The sequence below is a fragment of the Sus scrofa genome, chromosome 2, assembly GCF_054392235.1.
Source record: "Sus scrofa isolate SSC_HxYL_T2T_F1_AM1 chromosome 2, Sscrofa_HxYL_maternal_Yorkshire_Landrace_v2.0, whole genome shotgun sequence".
Lineage (NCBI taxonomy): Eukaryota > Metazoa > Chordata > Mammalia > Artiodactyla > Suidae > Sus > Sus scrofa.
In genome coordinates, this window is record NC_139384.1 from 133347556 (window position 1) to 133367369 (window position 19814).

The 19814-nt window shown below is 36.6% G+C and overlaps 1 protein-coding gene across 16 annotated transcripts in view; it reads right to left on the bottom strand.

Moving 5' to 3' along the window:
* The window catches only part of DTWD2 (DTW domain containing 2), a 1117698-nt gene that overhangs the window by 1012475 nt on the left and 85409 nt on the right, over positions 1-19814 (bottom strand). For 2 of the 16 annotated variants that reach the window (XR_014838616.1, XR_014838618.1), the window contains one exon: positions 2929-2961. The exons of 12 other annotated variants lie outside the window; for them this stretch is intronic. The gene's annotated coding sequence lies outside the window, so the exon portion shown is untranslated. Of the gene's footprint in view, positions 1-2928; positions 2962-4699; positions 4743-19814 lie in introns of all 16 variants that reach the window. 2 more of the 16 variants (XR_014838620.1, XR_014838619.1) reach the window with 2 other exon arrangements.

Here is a 19814-nt window from a genome sequence, read left to right on the forward strand (position 1 = left end):
GCTGCTCCCATGGCATATGGAGGTTCCCAGGTTAGGGGTCTAACTGGAGCTGTAGCCACCAGCCTACGCTACAACCACAGCAATGCGGGATCCAAGCCACATCTGCAACCCACACTATAGCTCACTTGCTGGATCCTTAACCCACTGAGAAAGGCCAGGGATTGAACCTCCAACCTCATGGTTCCTAGTTGGATTCGTCAACCACTGAGCCATGATGGGAACTCCCAGACTTAATAAACATTTAATGAAAGATAAAGATGCTTATCTGAAAGTCTCAAATGAGAGTAAATATTGGGCTTCGTGATTTAGGGAACCCTCCTACACTGGTGGTGGGAATGTAAGCTGGGACAACCACTATGGAGAACAGTATGGAGGTACCTTAGAAACCTACACATAGAACTACCATATGATCCAGAAATTCCACTCTTGGGCATATATTTGGACAAAACCTTCCTTAAAAATGACACATGCACCCATATGTTCATTGCAGCACTATTCACAATAGCCAAGACAGGGAAACAACCCAAATGTCCATCGACAGATAATTGAATTAGGAAGATGTGGTATATATACACAATGGAATACTACTCAGCCATACAAAAGAATGAAATAATGCCATTTGCAGCAACATGGATGGAACTAGAGAATCTCGTACTGAGTGAAGTAAGTCAGAAAGACAAAGACAAATACCCTATGATATCACTTACATCTGGAATCTAATATACAGCACAAATGAACCTTTCCACAGAAAAGAAAATCATGGACTTGGAGAGGAGACTTGTGGTTGCCCGGGGGGAAGGGGAGAGAGTGGGAGGGATTGGGAGCTTGGGGTTAATGGTTGCAAACTATTGCTTTTGGAATGGATTAACAATGAGATCCTGCTGTGTAGCACTGAGAACTATGTCTAGATATTTACAACGCAGCATGACAATGGGAGAAAAAATTATGTATACATGTGTTTGTAACTGGGTCCCCATGCTGTACAGTGGGGAAATAACAATTAAAAAAAAAAAGAAAACCTGATTTTCAACAACAAATATCAATGGTATTAAGTCTAACATGACAGCTTAGTAGAGTAGCATATAACTCAAAGTTACCATCTTCATTAGCAAACAGTAGAAAAACTTCACAGTTGCACTTTTACTTTCTATAATTATCTCTGTCTTTTTTAGGTATAAAAACTGCACTCCAATAGTAAAAGACCTACAATATTTAGCAATTAATAACATAAAAAGTGAGAGCACTCTGTAATGTCACCACTGAGAAACAATGACTATTTACCATAGGGTATTTATTCTTCTAACACCTTAATTTGTAATGTGATTATAAAACTTTTAATATCTACAAAAGAAAACATAATATTTGAATTATGAATATGACTAAAACTGACATCACTGACTCTTTTAATAACTATTCAGGAAACAGAATGTATTCAAAATGACTGACACTCTGAGGATATCCTTCCTGGTACGCTCCACACACTCATAGAAATATAGACAGATTTTCAGAATAACCAGTGGTGGAAGATTTGCTGGCGACCATGGTCAGACCCTATTAAGATGGAGCAGGAACCAGTGAAACAAAAGGTATTATTACTATGAATGACCTCACTTGGGACCCCAGCCTAGGATTCTGAAGGGATCTTGGTTTAGTACATTCTACTGCTGGTTTACCTGATACCACTACACCATTTGAAGGTGGGTGGACTTGTATCTCTTAGCATCCTAAGAACCTGACATTATCTTGAACAGATGAGATTTATAAATGTTTTTGGAAAGACAGTCATGTGAAGTGGAAAAGGCATTAGACTGGGCATAAGAAGATAAAAATTCTAATCCTAGGTTCACTAAACACATCATTATGACTCTGGCCAAGCCACATAACTTCTTTAAGTCCTGGTTTTCTATAGTATCTGCTGTGCCTTGGTAGAGTTATGAGAAAAAAATCAAATGAATATGAGTATGATAAATCACTCTGTAAGCCATAAAATGTTTTACAAATGCATAATTAATGTTATTAATGCTGATAATGTTCAAACTTGCACATCTATGTTTTGCAGTTTGTAAATTTAAAAGCCAGAAAGTTAATCAGCACTGCAAGTAAAATAAAAGTTTTTAAAAATTTAAGTGACCTTGGGAGTTCCTGTCATGGCACAGCACAAGTGAATCCAACTAGTATCCATGAGGATGCAGGTTTGATCCCTGGCCTTGCTCAGTGAGTCAGCAATCTGGCATTGCTGTGAGCTGTGGTGTAGGTCGCAGATGTGGCTCAGATCTGGCATGGCTGTGGCTGTGGCTGTGGCTGTGGCCGGCAGCTACAGCTCCAATTTGACCCCCAGCCTGGGAACTTCCATATGTAGTAGGTGCAGCCCTAAAGAGAAAAAAAAAAAATTAAGTGACCTCAAAAGTAGTCTTTACTCTGCCACTAACTAGGTGAGTGACTTTTCCCATTGGTGTATGTGTAAGCTTTTTGTTTTCACTTAAGTATAAACTGTGTGTATGTGTGTGACCCCATTTTTATAATACTGGCTTTTCTGCCTCTTTCTTACTGATTTGTACTATACTTTATATTATGTGTTGCAAATATCTTCTAATTATAATTTGCATTTTCACTCTCCTAATGCCTTTTAACGACGAGAAGTTCTTAATATTAATGAAGTATAATTATCAACCTTTTACTTTATGGTTACCCATTTTCCTACTGTGTTTAAGAAATATTGCACACCAAAGTCACCTAAAAAGAAGAGCAATAATTATACACAGGCTTATGTGTGAGCCTGTTTCCACCAACCAGACTAGAAAATCTCATAATTCACAGGGTATTCAGCATAGTACACAGAAACATCTTTCCTCTGTAGTGGGGAATAAACAGCCCTGAACACTTGACAAGTGTTCATACAGCTACATTCCCCTGTTTCCTCTTACTCACCTGACATCATCATGAGAATATGCCTGGGACAGCCTAGAGGAGAAACAGAAGTGGAATAGAGCTTAATCATGTCAGTGACCTATCCCAAAGCCAGTTTGTACCAGTATAAGAATGGGCCCAGCCAAGACAAGCAGAGCTGCCTCACCAACATCCAGCTGACTTTGTGAGCAATAAACTTACTATATACTACTAAGATGTTCTACTAAGACTTATGTGGTTGTGTGCTACACAGACTTATTGTGTCAATTTATAATTGACACACTACATAAACTTTCATGTGACAAAAAAACAGTTTTGGTCTTCAGGTGATCATAGAGCTTTGTACATTTCAAAATGAGATCTTCTTCTGCCATCTAAAATAAGATGGTTGAACACCTTAAAAATATATATTTAATGATGGTTATGACAGTAAACGTTATGTCATGCATGTTTCAATACAATAAAAACTGAAAAGGATCTTTCTATTACACAATACTAGCATTGCCAAGGACAGCATTAATAGTCTTCCCCAGTCTAGACCCTATCTTACTTGCTAGTGTCTTTTCTCACCACTTCACTACTTGCACCTTATCTTCTCAGGACCCTGATCGTCCTTATATACATGACACCTTTTCTCTTTTCTGAAACTGCTCCTACTTTCCCCCATATAGAATTGTCCTTCTTTTTCTTTGCTGCTATTTCTGGGTAACTCTCAACATATTCTTTAGGTGGGCAATACCTCTCCTACAGGAAACATTCCATAATTGCCCCTGCCAGGACATGTTACTTCTCTTCTTCCAAAATACCTACTATCATGCACTTGACACCCTGTACTGTAATTATATTTATGCATTTGTCTCCTCCAATTTGACTGTGCAACTAGAGAAAAGAAATCTTGCTTTTTACTCATCTTTGTGTTTAAGGAGCCTAACAAAAGGGCCTAGCACATAAAAGATGCTGAATAAAATTTTGCTTTATAAATACATACTCAAGCAAACAAGCAGATGGGCTATAGTGTCACACTCCCCTCCCAAGACAGGTAGGAGCTTTACCTTTTAACTCCTTATATCCCTTTTTCCATACTACTAAAGGAAGTTCCCTGGGACAGGATCTCATTAAGTGACAGAAAAGTGCCCAAGATTTATGACAACAGCAAACAGAGAAGCAGTTTCTGTATTTGGGTATTTAGTGACACTTATGAGAAAAAAAAATGTTATACAATACCATAGCTCTCAAGAAGTACTCTGAATCACAAAATACTGTATGGCCCCAAATATTTTTAAAAATTTTCTGTCTTTATTATGGAAGCTACCAGTAATAGGAAAAAAAAAAAAAAAAAGACAGGGAATCTGGCCCCTGAACAACCATTCAGTTAATATTAAAATGTAACTTCAGCAAGATTTGCTTAAAAATGACTTAGCATGACAGTAATGGAATTTTCAAGTAAAAGTACTAAAACAAGTAAAAGGATAGACCTGTTACCCACATTGATATTCAATGATGTATCGGAGTTTATATTTCATGTGTAAATTGTTACCTGCTATTGAAAAGACAACTCTGCGTGAATAAAAACATATGAAGTAAAAAATTGGTTTGATTTTGTTTAAGAGATTGATGAAATAACTACTGTGACTTATTTAGCTCTGGTTCACTTTTTAATAATATGCTCAAAACTACAGTACAACGAGCTAAACAATATTCCCTAGCTAAATTAGGAAATGACCCATTAATTAAAAATATGTACAAACAGAAATTGTTTATCTTCATTATTCCCCTAGCTCATATTTCTTACCTTAGTCTTTAGCAATATTATTCCCTCATTCATGATAGGCTACCTAAGATTAAACAAGGTGAAATGAACAAATAAATAAAAAGAATAGATTCTTTCATCCTTAAAGTTTTATACACCTAGGATATAATACTTTTATCTAATAAAATTATTTTTCCTATTTTACGAAAAATAATTATTAAAATGGGTAATATCTTTTAGACTATTAGTTGGATCTGGACTTTTAAATATATTAAAGATGGTATGTTTGAGAAAATAATTCCATTTTAAAGAGAGCTATGCAGAAAAACAAAATGAATATCCATAATTCCTAAAAGTCCTTTTATTATGGATCTATGTTAAAATGGTATTTGAAATAAAAGCCACAAAAGGATTCTTATCTATTTGTTTTTCTGCCAACATTCCAGGTTATCGTGAAATATATAATTATTTTACACGGCCCCATACTTTTAAGAATCAATGATTAAAAGTGATATAAAATAATCTCCCTGAAGACAATGAGAAAAAAATAGAGCTGACCTAAGTAACTTCAGAAAATGGTATTTTAACTTGATACTAAAGGCTAGAGATAAAAAAAACTACTGGTGCATAAACATAGTAAGTAGTCGAGTTGGTATATGTGTTTTCTTATGGGGACAGAAGTTAATAACTCTGAAACTAGTTTACATACATTTAACTCAGACTGAACAAACAGATAAAGTGTAGTAAATGGAAGCCAGGTTCCTCAAGGTCAGAGAAAGAATTTACAAATAAGCAATAGAGAAAGGCTGGAAGGGAACCCTGGTGTAGTGAATTAGAGTTGGAGGCAGCAGAATAATGTCATTTGCTTTAAAATATATGCAGATAGAGTGGCTAGATACAGAAATAATTATAGATGTGTGTACATGCATATATATTTTCTCGGGTTATCAACTGTGAGGGTCCATAAAAGTGACACCCCAGTAGTAGCAAGCATACCTACCAGCCCATACCTTGGCTTCTAAATATAATTTGTCAACACAATGAACCTGGATCCTGAGAGAAATGGCTAAGCTGGAGAAATTTTAGGTCTGGGGCCAGAAAAATAGAAGATGAGCCTGGAGCACCGTGTAGTGACAAAGGTAAGGAAGTACTTGCAAAAGGAAAAGAGAGAGAAAATAAAAGACTGAGGCATAGACACAGGAAACCAACATGAAAGAGTTCCCGATGGTCAAAGATGATGTGGCAACTTGATAGTTTCTATCAAAATTTAAAACATGAATACTCTTTAACTCAGCCATTTTACTTCGTTATTCACCACAGATAAATATTTCATACATGTATGCACATGTGTTACAATGTTTACTGTAGCACTGCTACATATATGATGGCAAAGAGCTGGACACAAACTAAATATAGAGCAGTAAGGAAAAGGTTAAAAAAAACTACACCTGCATCTATTCAATGGGATGCTATGAAGTATAGTTTTTCGGTTTTAGGGGGATTTTTTGGTATATCTTATGTACTGTCACATAAAAATGTCTATATTTTTTCGGCTACAAGAAAAAGTTCTAAAGCCAGACTACAACTTGATTCATATCTAGACTGTTGACTACTTTTATAACTTTAGACAAACGCTTTTATCTTTTTCTGTTTGTAAACACTAAATTTGTATTTCACTGATTCTTAGACACACATTTTATCCCTCTATTTCAACATCTCTAAAATTAGACATGTTGGGAGTTCCCTGTGTAATGTAGTGGGTTAAGGATCTGGTATTGTCTCTGAAGCCATGCTGGTTCAGTCCCTGGCTTGGCACAGTGGGTTAAGGATCTGGCGAGGCCACAACTGTGTAGGTCACAGCTGTAGCTCTGATTCCATCCCTGGCCCAGGAACTTCCACATGCCTTGAGTGTGGCCAAAAATAATAATAATAATGAACTCAAAACATTCATCATAATCAAATGGTAACAGGTGGGGTTCTCTTTGGAATTTCCAAAAATCCTTTAAAAGAATACTGTCTAATTTTCCCTGAATAGATATTTCTCCAAAGAAGATATACAGATGGCCAACAAGCACATGGAAAAATGCTCGACATCCCTGATTATTACAGAAATGCTAATCAAAACTACTATGGGGTATTATCTCACACCAGTCACAAAGGCCATCATTAATAGGTCCACTAATAACAAGTACTGGAGGGGGTATGGAGAAAAGGGAACCCTCCTGCACTGGTGGTGGGAATGTAAGCTGGGACAACCACTATGGAGAACAGTATGGAGGTACCTTAGAAACCTACACATAGAACTACCATATGATCCAGAAATTCCACTCTTGGGCATATATCCGGACAAAACATTCTTTAAAAAAGACACATGCACCACAGGTTCATTGCAGCACTATTCGCAATAGCCAAAACATGGAAACAACCTAAATGTCCATTGACATATGATTGGATTAAGAAGATGGGTTATACATATACACAATGGAATACTACTCAGCCATAAAAAAGAACATAATAATGCCATTTGCAGCAACATGGATGGAACTAGAGACTCTCATACTAAGTGAAGTAAGTCAGAAAAAGAAAAACAACTACATATGATTTCACTTATATCTGGAATCTAATATATGGCACATATGAATCTCGCCACAGAAAAGAAAATCATGGACTTGGAGAACAGACTTGTGGTTGCCAAGAGGGGGAGGGAGGGAGTCAGAGGGACTGGGAATTTGGGGTTAATAGATGCAAACTATTGGCTTTGGAATGAATAAGCAAAGGCACCCTGCACTGGGAACTATATCTGGTCACTTGTGACGCAGCTTGATAATGTGAGAAAAAAGAATGTATACATGTATATATGCATGGGTCACATTGTTGTGCAGAAAACTGACAGAGAACACTGTAAATAAGCTACAATGGAAAAACAAAAATCATTATTAAAAATAAAAAGTAAAATAAAACAAAATTAAGTCAGAACAAAATTAAGTCAATAGGGATGGGATTAAGATGGCAGAATAGGACTGGAATTCAAATTCTCTCCTAAAAACAATAACACTCACAACTAAAGGCTGAGCAATCTTCACCCAAATGGACCAGAAACCTTAAAAAAGATTCCCTACTCCAGAAGAAAAAGAGGCCACATCAAGAGGAAGGAGGGGCGATTTCATGATATGAACAACTCCATACCTCCTGGGTGGGAAGCTCCACAGACTGAAAACGAACTGGTTCACAGAGACTCACCTACAGGACTGAGAGTTCTGAGCCACACATCAAACCCTCACATGCAGGGATCTGGCACTGGGAGAAAGAGCCCCTGGAGCATCTGGCATTTAAGGCCACTGGGCCTTGTGCACAACAGCTCCACGGGACTGGGGAAAACAGAGACCCCATTCTTAAAAGGCACACACGGACTTTCACATGCACTGGGTCCCAGGGCAGAGCAAAGTCTCCATGGGAATCTGGGTCAAACCTGACTGCACTTCTTGGAGGACATCCTGGGAAAACAGGGGTGAACATGGCTTGTTGTGAAGGAAGGTCATTGAAAGCGAAGCTCTCGGGAATATTCAGCAGCACTGCCTTTCTCTGGAGGTGGCCATTTTGGGAAAATCTGGCCCCACCCATCAGTCAGCACTGAGAAGCCCCAGGGAAGACAACAATCCAGGTGGGATCACAGCCCCACCCCTCAGTAAACAGGCTACCTAGAGACCCCTCAGGCACACAGCTGCCTCTAATCCCATCCAGAGACTAAGCCCCACCCACCAGAGGGAGTAGAATCAGCTCCTCCTACCAGTGGGCAGGCATCAGCCCCTCCCATCAGGAAGCCTACACCAAGCCCCCATACCGACTTCAGCCACAAGGGGGGCAGACATCAGAAGTAAGAGAGGCTACAACTCTATTATCTGTAAGGAGGTCACCACACCAAAAACCTATAAAAATGAAAAGACAGAGAACTATAACTCAGATGAGGGAGAAAGGAAAAACCCCAGAAAATCAGCTAAGCCATGAGGAGATTCTCAGCCTCCAGGAAAAAGACTTTAGACTGTTGATGCTCAACATGATGCAAGACATTGGAAATAAACTGGAGGCAAAGATGGATAACTTACAGGAAACACTGACCAAAGAGATACAAGATATAAAACTTAAACAAGAAGAGATGCAAAATACAATAACTGAAATAAAAAATACTCACTAGAAGCAGCTAACAGCAGAACACAGGAGGCAGAAGAACGAATAAGTGAGGTGCAGGACAGATTAGTGGAAATTACGGATGCAGAACAGAAAAGAGAAAAAAGATTGAAAACAAATGAAGAGAGTATCAGAGAATTCTGGGACAACGTGAAACGCACCAACATCTGTATTATAGGGGTGCCAGAAGGACAAGAGAGAGAGAAAGGGACAGAAAAAATATTCCAAGAGATAATAGCCAAAAGCATCCCTCACATGGGAAAGGAACCACTCACTCAAATCCAGGAAGCACAACGAGTACCATATAAAATAAACCCAAAGAGGAATACACCGAGACACATATTCATCAAGCTGACCAAAATTAAAGACAAAGAGAAAATCCTGAAAGCAGCTAGGGAAAAGAAACACTTAACATACAAGGGAACACCAATAAGGTTCTTGGCAGATTTTTCAACAGAAACTCTCCAGGCCACAAGGAAGTGGCATGATATACTCAACATGATGAAAGGAAAAAACCTCCAACCAAGATTACTCTACCTGGCAAGGCTCTCATTCAGATTTGAAGGAGAAATCAAAACCTTCACAGATAAGCAAAAGCTGAGAGAATTTAGCAACACTAAACCAGCCTTACAACAAATACTAAAGGAACTTCTATAGGCAGAAAAGAACAAGAGAAGAAGGAAAGAAAAAAGAGCAGCAAAAACAAATCCAAAGCAATTAATAAAATGGCAGTAAGAACATACATATCAATAATTACCTTAAATGTGAATGGACTAAATGCCCCAGCCAAAAGACATAGACTGGCTGAGTGGAGACAAAAACAAGACCCATATATATGCTGTCTTCAAGAGACCCACTTCACTTCTAGGGACACATACAAACTGAAAGTGAGAGGATGGAAGACAATATTTCATGCAAACGGGGATCAAAAGAAAGCTGGAGTAGCAATACTCATATCAGACAAAAGAGACTTTAAAATGAAGAATATTTTAAGGGACAAAGAAGGACATTACATAATAATCAAAGAATCAATCCAAGAAGATGATATAACAATTTTAAATATCTACTCACCCAACATAGGCTCACTACAATATATAAGGCAACTGCTAACAACCTTAAAAGGAGAAATCGAAAATAACACAATCATACTGGGGGACATTAACACCCCACTTACAGCAACGGACAGATCAACCAGACAGAAAATCAATAAGGAAACACAGGCCCTGAATGAAGCATTAAACCAGATGGACTTAATAGACATTTATAGGACATTCCATCCAAAAGCAACAGAATACACATTCTTCTCAAGTGCACATGGAACATTCCCTAAGATTGATCATATCCTGGGCTACAAGTCCAACCTCAGTAACTTTAAGAAAATTGAAATCATATCAAGCATCTTTTCCGACTACAACGCTATACAACTGGAAATCAACAACGAGAAAAAAATTGTAAAAAACACAAACACGTGGAGACTAAACAACATGCTACTAAGCAACCAATGGATCACTGAAGACATCAAAGAGGAAATTAAAAAATACCTAGCAGCAAATGACAATGAAGATACAACACTCCAAAACCTATGGGATGCAGCAAAAGCCATTCTAAGAGGAAAGATTATAGCAATACAAGCCCACCTCAGGAAGCAAGAAAAAGCTCAAATAAACAAGCTAACTTTACATCTATGGCAGCTCGAGAGAGAAGAACAGACAAGACCTAAAGTTAGTAGAAGGAAAGAAATCATAAAGATCACAGCAGAAATCAATGAAATAGAAACAAAGAAAACCATAGAAAAGATCAATGAAACGAAAAGCTGGTTCTCTGAAAAGATCAACCAAATTGATAAACCCCTAGCCAGACCTATCAAGCAAAAAAGAGAGAGGTCTCAAATCAATAAAATTAGAAGTGAAAAAGGAGAGGTAACAACGGACACCACAGAAATACAAAGGATCATAAGAGACTACTATATGCAACTACATGCCAATAAAACGGAAAACCTAGAAGAAGTGGACAAATTCCTAGAAAAGTACAATCTTCCAAGACTAAACCAAGACGAAATAGAAAACATGAATGGACCCATCACAAGAACTGAAATTGAAACTGGGATTAAAAACCTTCCAACAAACAAAAGTCCAGCACCAGATGGCTTCACAGGCGAATTCTATCAAACATTTAGAGAAGAGCTAACACCTCTCCTTCTGAAACTATTTCAAAAAATTGCAGAGGAAGGGATACTCCCAAACTCATTCGATGAGGCCACCATCACTCTGGTACCAAAACCAGACAAAGATACCACAAAAAAAGAAAACTACAGGCCAATCTCACTGATGAACATCAATGCAAAAATCCTCAACAAAATACTAGCAAGCCACATCCGACAATACATTAAGAGGATTGTACATCATGATCCAGTGGGATGGATCCCAGGGATGCAAGGGTTCTTCAATATCCACAAATCCATCAGTGTGACACACCACATTAACAAACTGAAGAATAAAAACCATATGATCCTCTCAATAGATACAGGAAAAAGCCTTTGACAAAATCCAACACCCATTTCTGATAAAAAAAACCCTTCAGGAAGGGGGCATAGAGGGAACCTACCGCAACATCATAAAGGCCATATACGACAAACCCACAGCAAACATCATTCTCAATGGTGAAAAGCTCAAAGAATTCCCACTGAGATCAGGAACAAGACAAGGATCTCCGCTCTCGCCACTACTCTTCAACATAGTTATGGAAGTCCTAGCCACCGCAATCAGAGAAGTAAAAGAAATAAAAGGAATCCAAATTGGAAAGGAAGAAGTAAAATTATCACTATTTGCAGATGACATGATACTATACCTAGAGAATCCTAAAGACTCTACCAGAAAACTGTTAGAGCTCATCCACGAACTTGGCAAAGCTGCAAGATACAAAATCAGTACAGAGAAATCGACAGCGTTTCTATATACTAACAATGAAAAAGCAGAAAAGGAAATTAGGGAAACAATCCCGTTTACCATCGCATCCAAAAGAATAAAATACCTAGGAGTATAAAGAGACAAAAGACCTGTACTCTGAAAACTATAAGCCACTGATGAAAGAAATCAAAGATGACACAAATAGATGGAAAGATATACCATGCTCGTGGATTGGAAGAGTTAATATTATCAAAATGACTATACTACCTAAGGCAATCTACAGATTCAATGCAATCCCTATCAAATTACCAAGGACATTTTTCACAGAACTCAAACACAATATTTTAAAGTTTGTTTGGAAGCACAAAAGACCCAGAATAGCCAAAGACATCCTGAAAAAGAAACATGGAGCTGGAGGAATCAGGCTCCCGGACATCAGACTATACTACAAAGCAACAATCATCAAAACTGCATGGTACTGGCACAAAGACAGACATATAAATCAGTGGAACAAGATAGAAAGCCCAGAATTAAACCCATGCACTTACAGCTCAGATCCCACATTGCTGTGGCTCTGACCTAGGCCGGTGGCTACAGCTCCGATTCGACCCCTAGCCTGGGAACCTCCATATGCCGTGGGAGCGGCCCAAGAAATAGCAAAAAAAAAAAAAAAATGAGAAAAAGACAGACTGAACTTCTTTGCAGAACAGATGCTGACTCACAGACATTGAAAAACTTGTAGTCTTCAGAGGAGACATTTTGGGGGGTGGGGGGATGTGCCTGGGCTGTGGGATGGAAATCCTGTGAAATCAGATTGTTATGATCATTATACAACTATAGATGTGATAAATTCATTTGAGTAATAAAAAAAATGAAAAAAATAAGTCAATAACAAAAAAAATAAAAGAATACTGTCTAATTTTCAAGTGGAATGGGTTTTCTCATTAGGTTCTGGATACAACCAAATTGTTATTATTATTCCTAATTTTTTTTAAAGTTACCTCAATTTTCATATACTTGTTAGCTTTTGAGACCTCTAAAATCTCACACTACTGGTAAATATCAAGTACTTAAACTCATATATGAACCGAGACCTCCAACAACTTAATTTAAGTATTTTGTTTTGGGATTTTCCTTAACTACTAAGTATGCTTTTTAGCATTTTTATATGTCTACTAAAGTACACTGATAATCATTTCAATCACATTAAAGCTCCAATGCTATCAGCAAAACATATGCAAATAGTTTGATCATCTTAACTGATTTAACATTGTGCAACAGAATTGATCTCATAGTTTTAGTTTTAATTTTAAAGTTTTATATCAGATTTTGAATACATTCTAACATATATCTATTTTAAAATAAACATTTTATTTCTTCAATAAAATATTTAATAAAAACTCTACCTTGTATTTCTCATACATTCTAATTCACAGAGAAGAAGTGAATTGTGAAGGTCTAAAAACCAACTTTTAACATATCTATTAACATACATCGTATTAAGAACATGACTCAAATGCTGTTTTTGCTTTCTTTTTACCATAGATTTTTATGACTCTACCATGATCTACGATATTTTTAAACCTCTACTGCTTACTTAAAAAAATGAAATCTGAGATTTTTTTAAGTTCATACACCTAAGAAATAACATAGCTTATAAGAATATTAACAACTGAAAATACCATTTCCTTCTAATGACTACCATCATTATTTGAAACTCATATTTTTCTCAAACCTCAACCTTTCTTTCAAAACATGAAAGAAAATCAAACACTATTGATCTTACAGGATAAAATTACTTCAAAATCTTTTTACGGGAAAGAGACAGAAAATAAACAGCTGACAAAAAAATGACACTTGAAAATGGTAGTGCTATAAGCTTGACAAATATTTATATTTTTGTACATAAGAAGAAGAGATAGAATAGCATAGTTCAAGATTAAACATCAGATTTTTGTAAAGTTATAAGGGTTCTTTTTCTGTAGATACAACTTTGTAGCTACCAGATGAGAAACAAACAGGAAAAGAGAAACACAGAAACTATGATGAACATTCCCCACCTCTGTTTAACCATAATTGGAATATTCTTTGAAAAAATCTTTCCAAAAATACCAAAATTTAAGAGAAAAGTACACTTCTCACTTCACTAACAAATTTGGTCATTTACATGTACCAACTACATGAAGTTTCTTTTGCATTCATTTCAAAAAGTCACCTACCAAGAGTTCCCTCGTGGTGCAGTGGGCTAAGGATTTGGTGTTGCTGCAGTTGTGGCATAGGCTGCAACTGTGACATGGGTTCAATCCCTGGCCTGGGAACTTCCACATACTGTGGGTGTAGCCAAAAAAACAAAGTCACTATAGAACCTGAAGAATATTAAACTCTTATTTTCATTACTCTTTTTGGCTACATCAGGAAATAAGGGTATGCTGTTTTGCTCAATATGAGGTCTAGAGATATTAATCATGCACCATATTATTAATCTTCTACCTTTCTTCAGAAATCAAGGACAATAGAAAACAGCTTCTTTTTTACATGAACTTGGTGTAACTAAAATTAAACTAAATTGTCAGCATACTTACATAAAAATTTCACAGATACCTGTTTAAATTTATTTCAGTATAGGTATTTTATTACTTTACCCAACCCAAAGAATCTGTTTGCTGAGAATACTTCACCACTAATATCTACTCTAGCCAATTAAAACTTTTAAAACATCATATGCATAGTTTTTTCTTTCTGGAGAATTCATGCACAAATCAGAGAACCACAGTCTATTACTACAGAACACAGAATTCAGAGATCTAGGGAGAGAGAAGATACCATATACTACAAGTCCTATATCTATCTATTATTATTTCAGCTATAGTTTCTTTTTCTTTTCACAAAAAGTATTTCTTCAAATATCCTCTAATACTTTCTATACTATGTCTCTGGGCACTGAAAATAACCTTTTAAAACCTAAAGCTTTCCTAATAATCCAGATCCATACAACAACCTCTATACACTCTAGTCTGGTTTCTGTTATCTTTTTTTATGGACTGTGTTTATTCAGTGCAATTAATAGTCATTTAAAATACCACTGTCCATTCAACTCTGCTCTATAATTTCTCCTCTGTCCTCTAACATTTACAGAGCTCCTGTATGTAACAAGCACTGTTTTGGACATTAGAGAAAACAAGCATAATATTTGCCTTTGAGGAGTTAATAGCCACTGGGGATACAAAGATAAATAAGAGATGATCTCTTTCTCAATTATCATACAATCTATAAAAAAACAGGCAGATAGGCTATATTTATAGCATGAAGTAAGTCCCTGTGACAACAGTAAGTTGTAGATGCTAGGAAAATACCTATAAGAAAGGTATAATCTTGCAGAACTATGTCAAGGAAGGCAATCAGAGGAAAGGAAGTTCAAAGTTGGACCTTTAGAACAAATATAAGCTAATTACAGAAATGTACGTGGGATGGGGTTTCTAGACATGAGAAATGTCATATGAAACCAAGAGGTAAGAGAATCAAACAAAAGTCAGACAACCATAAAGAATCTATTATCAGTAGATACAGAGTTCAAAGGGCCAGTGGAGAGAGATTATAGTGAACACTACAAGGTCGATGTCTATCCAGTATAATTTCAGCCATATTCAGTTTATATTGAAATTACAAGATTTTAAAAGCAAAATGTTTCTCTGATATATATATTAGAATTGCATGTGAATCCACAATTATTCCAAAACTAAAGGTTTAATTTAACCCATGCACCTTTGGCCAATTAATCTAGGACAAAGGAGGCAAGAATATACAGTGGAGAAAAGAAGTCTCTTCAACAAATGGTGCCTGCACCCAAAAAAATCAAATACCTGACCAAGGAGGCAAAGGACCTATATGCCAAGAACTATAAAACTTTAATCAAGGAAATTAAAGAAGATGTAAAGAAATGGAAAGATATTCCATGTTCATGGATTGGAAAAATCAATATTGTACAAATGGCCATACTACCCAAAGCAATCTACAGATTCAATGCAATCCCTATCAAATTACCCAGGACATTTTTCACAGGACTAGAACAAACAAGCCAAAAATTTATATGGAACAACAAAAGACCCAGAATCGCCAAAGCAATCCTGAGAAACAAAAACCAAGCAGGAGGCATAACTCTCCCAGACTTCAAGAAATATTACAAAGCCACAGTCATCAAAACAGTGTGGTACTGGTATCAAAACAAAACAAAACAAAAAAAAATGGACCAATGGAACAGAACAGAGAGTGCAGAAAAATACCCTGACACCTGTGGTCAATTAATCTTTGACAAAGGAGGCAAGAACATAAAAAGGGAAAAAGACAGTCTATTCAGCAAGCATTGCTGGGAAACCTGGACAGCTGCGTGCAAAGCAATGAAACGAGAACACACCCTCACACCATGCACAAAAATAAACTCAAAATGGCTTAAGGACTTAAATATAAAACAAGACACCATCAAACTCCTGGAAGAGAACATAAGCAAAACATTCTCTGACATCAACCTTGTGAATATTTTCTCAGGTCTCCCAAAGCAACAGAAATAAAATCAAAAATAAACCAATGGGACCTCATCAAACTGACAAGTTTGGCACAGCAAAGGAAACCAAAAAGACAACTTACAGAATGGGAGAAAATAGTTTCAAACAATGCAACTGACAAGGGCTTAATCTCTAGAATATACAAGCAACTTATATAACTCAACAGCAAAAAAGCCAACCACCCAATGGAAAAATGGGCAGAAGACCTGAAGAGACATTTCTCTAAGGAAGACATAGAGATGGCCAACAAGCACATGGAAAAATGCTCGACATCCCTGATTATTACAGAAATGCAAATCAAAACTACACCTCACACCAGTCGGAACTACCATCATTAATAAGTCCACAAATAACAAGTGCTGGAAGGAGTGTGGAGAAAAGGGAACCCTCCTGCACTGGTAGTGGGAATGTAAGCTGGGACAACCACTATGGAGAACAGTATGGAGGTACCTTAGAAACCTACACATAGAACTACCATATGATCCAGAAATTCCACTCTTGGGCATATATCCGGACAAAACTTTCCTTAAAAAAGACACGTGCACCCACATGTTCATTGCAGCACTATTCACAATAGCCAAGACAGGGAAACAACCCAAATGTCCATCGACAGATAATTGAATTAGGAAGATGTGGTATATATACACAATGGAATACTACTCAGCCATAAAAAAGAATGAAATAATGCCATTTGCATGGATGGAACTAGAGACTCTCGTACTGAGTGAAGTAAGTCAGAAAGACAAAGACAAATATCCTATGATATCACTTACATCTGGAATCTAATATACAGCACAAATGAACCCTTCCACAGAAAAGAAAATCATGGACTTGGAGAGGAGACTTGTGGTTGCCCAGGGGGAAGGGGAGAGAGTGGGGTGGATTGGGAGCTTGGGGTTAATGGTTGCAAACTATTGCTTTTGGAATGGACTAACAATGAGATCCTGCTATGTAGCACTAAGAACTATGTCTAGATATTTACAACGCAGCATGACAATGGGAGAAAAAATTATGTACACACGCATGTGTAACTGGGTCCCCATGCTGTACAGTGGAAAAAAGTGTGTTGGGGGAAATAACAATAAAAAAATAAAAATTAAAAAAAAAGTGGTGCAGGGAAAACTGGACAAACTACAAGTAAAATCGTAATATCAGAATACTTCCTCATACCATATACAAAAGTAAATTTAAAATGGATTAAAGACCTAAATATAAGACCAGAAACCAGAAAACTCCCATGGGAGAATACAGGCACAACACTTATTAACGTAAATCACAGCAATTTTTTTTTTTTTTTGGATCTATCTCCTAAGGCAATAGAAACAAAAGCAAAAATAAAAAAATAGAATCTAATTTTAAAAAGTTTTTGCACAGCTAAGGAAACCACTGACAAAATGAAAAGACAAGCTACTGAATGGGAGAAAATGTTTCCAAAATAATATGACAGATAAGGAGCTAATATCCAAAATACATAAAGAGCTCATACAACTCAACATCAAAAAAACCCCAAACAATCTGATTAAAAAGTGGGAAGAAATCTTAAACAGAAATTTTTCTAAAAACTACATATAGACGACTAAAAGGCATACAAAAAGATGTTCAGCATTGCTAATCATTAGAGAAATGTAAATTAAAAACCACAATGAAATATCACCCCACACTTATTAGACTGGCTACAGTTAAAAAGTCCACAAATAACAAATGTTGGCCATTATGTGGAAAAAAGGGAACTCTGTGCATTTCTGGGGAAAATGTAAACCAGTACAGTCACTGCGGAAAACAATATGAAGTTTTCTGAAAAATAAAAAAAAATTAAAAAGTAGAACTACCATATGATCCAGGAATTCCATTCCTGACTATATATCCAAAGAAAATGAAAACAACTAATTCAAAAGGTTACACACTCCCCAATGTTCATACCATTATTATTTACAATAATAAACATATGGAAGGAACCTAAGTGTCCACCAACAGATGAATGGATAAAGACGATAACACACACACATGCATACACACAAACACAAACAATGGACTATTACTCAGACATAAAAAAAAGAATGAAATTCTGCCATTTGCAACAACAGACAATATAGATGGACCTAGAGAGTATAATGCTAGGTGAAATAACTCAGACAAAGATAAGTATTGTGTGATATTTTATATATGGCATGTAAAAATTAAAACAGATGAATGAACATAACCAAAAGGAAACAGGCTCCTAAATAAAGAGAACTGGTGCTTACATGTAGGGAGAGGGAGGAGGGGCAGTTAAGATAGTGTATGGGATTAAAAGATACAAACTTCTATGTATAAAATAGATAAGCAACAGGATATACTGTATAAGCACAGGGAGATACAGCCATTGTTTTATCACTTTAAATGGAGTATAATCTATAAAAATACTGAATCACTATATTGTACACCCGGAACTAATACTGTAAATCAACTATATTTCAATTTTTCAAAAAAGGTTTAATTCTAAAAAGTTAGATGAAGACTTTTTAAATAGCATATTAGAAATAAATTTCTGAGCATATCAGTAAGAAAATACAGTTCTTGAGGGAGGTTCTGTCATGGCTCAGTGGAAATGAATCTGGCTAGCACCCATGAGGACACAGGTTCAATCTCTGGCCTTGCTCAGTGGGTTAAGGATCCAGCATTGCCACGAGCTGTGGTGTAAGTCATAGATGAGGCTCCGATCCCACAGTGATGTGGCTGTGGCATAGGCCAGCAGCTACAGCTCTGATTCGACTCCTAGCCGGGGAACATCCATACGCCACGGGTGCAGCCCTAAAAAGATAAAAAAAAAAAAAAAAAAAAGAAAATACAATCCTTTGATTTTCTGGTTCTAATAATTTCACAACAGTGGGAAATTCAGGTTAAGAAATTAATATTAATTAAATCCAAATTAACAATAGGAAATTAGTAATAATAGCGTCTATATATTTTTTAAAAGTGTTCATTTTGGATATTCTTTCAAAAGGAAGAAGATACGGAAAACCAGTTTGAAATTGCTGTTATAAACAAATATTTCTTCTAACAGGTTTGAACAGCTGGATGGTAATGATGGAAAAAAATGAAGGCTTTAGAGTCAGTTGCAAAGACTAGATTTGCACTTAAATTTTGACTTAAATTTTGTGATGGGGTTTCTGTTGTGGCTCAGGGGGTTACAAACCTGACTAGTACTGATGAGGAGGGTTTGATCCCTGGCCTTGTTCATCCAGCGTTGCCCTGAGCTGTAGTGTAGGTCATAAACTCAGCTCTGGCATTGCTGTGGCTGTGGCACAGGCCAGCAGCTGCAACTCCAATTTGACTCCTAGCCCAGAAACTTCCTTATGCTGCAAGTATGGCCCTAAAAAGAAAAAAAAAATTGTAATAACAACGTTTGATGTTCTAAAAGTGTGTATGAGAGTAAGAAAGACAGGGATGGATCCTAATAAAGTTGATCCTATTAGAATGATTTACAAAAATTTCCAACTAATTTGACTTTTTTTTTTTTAAGGGCTG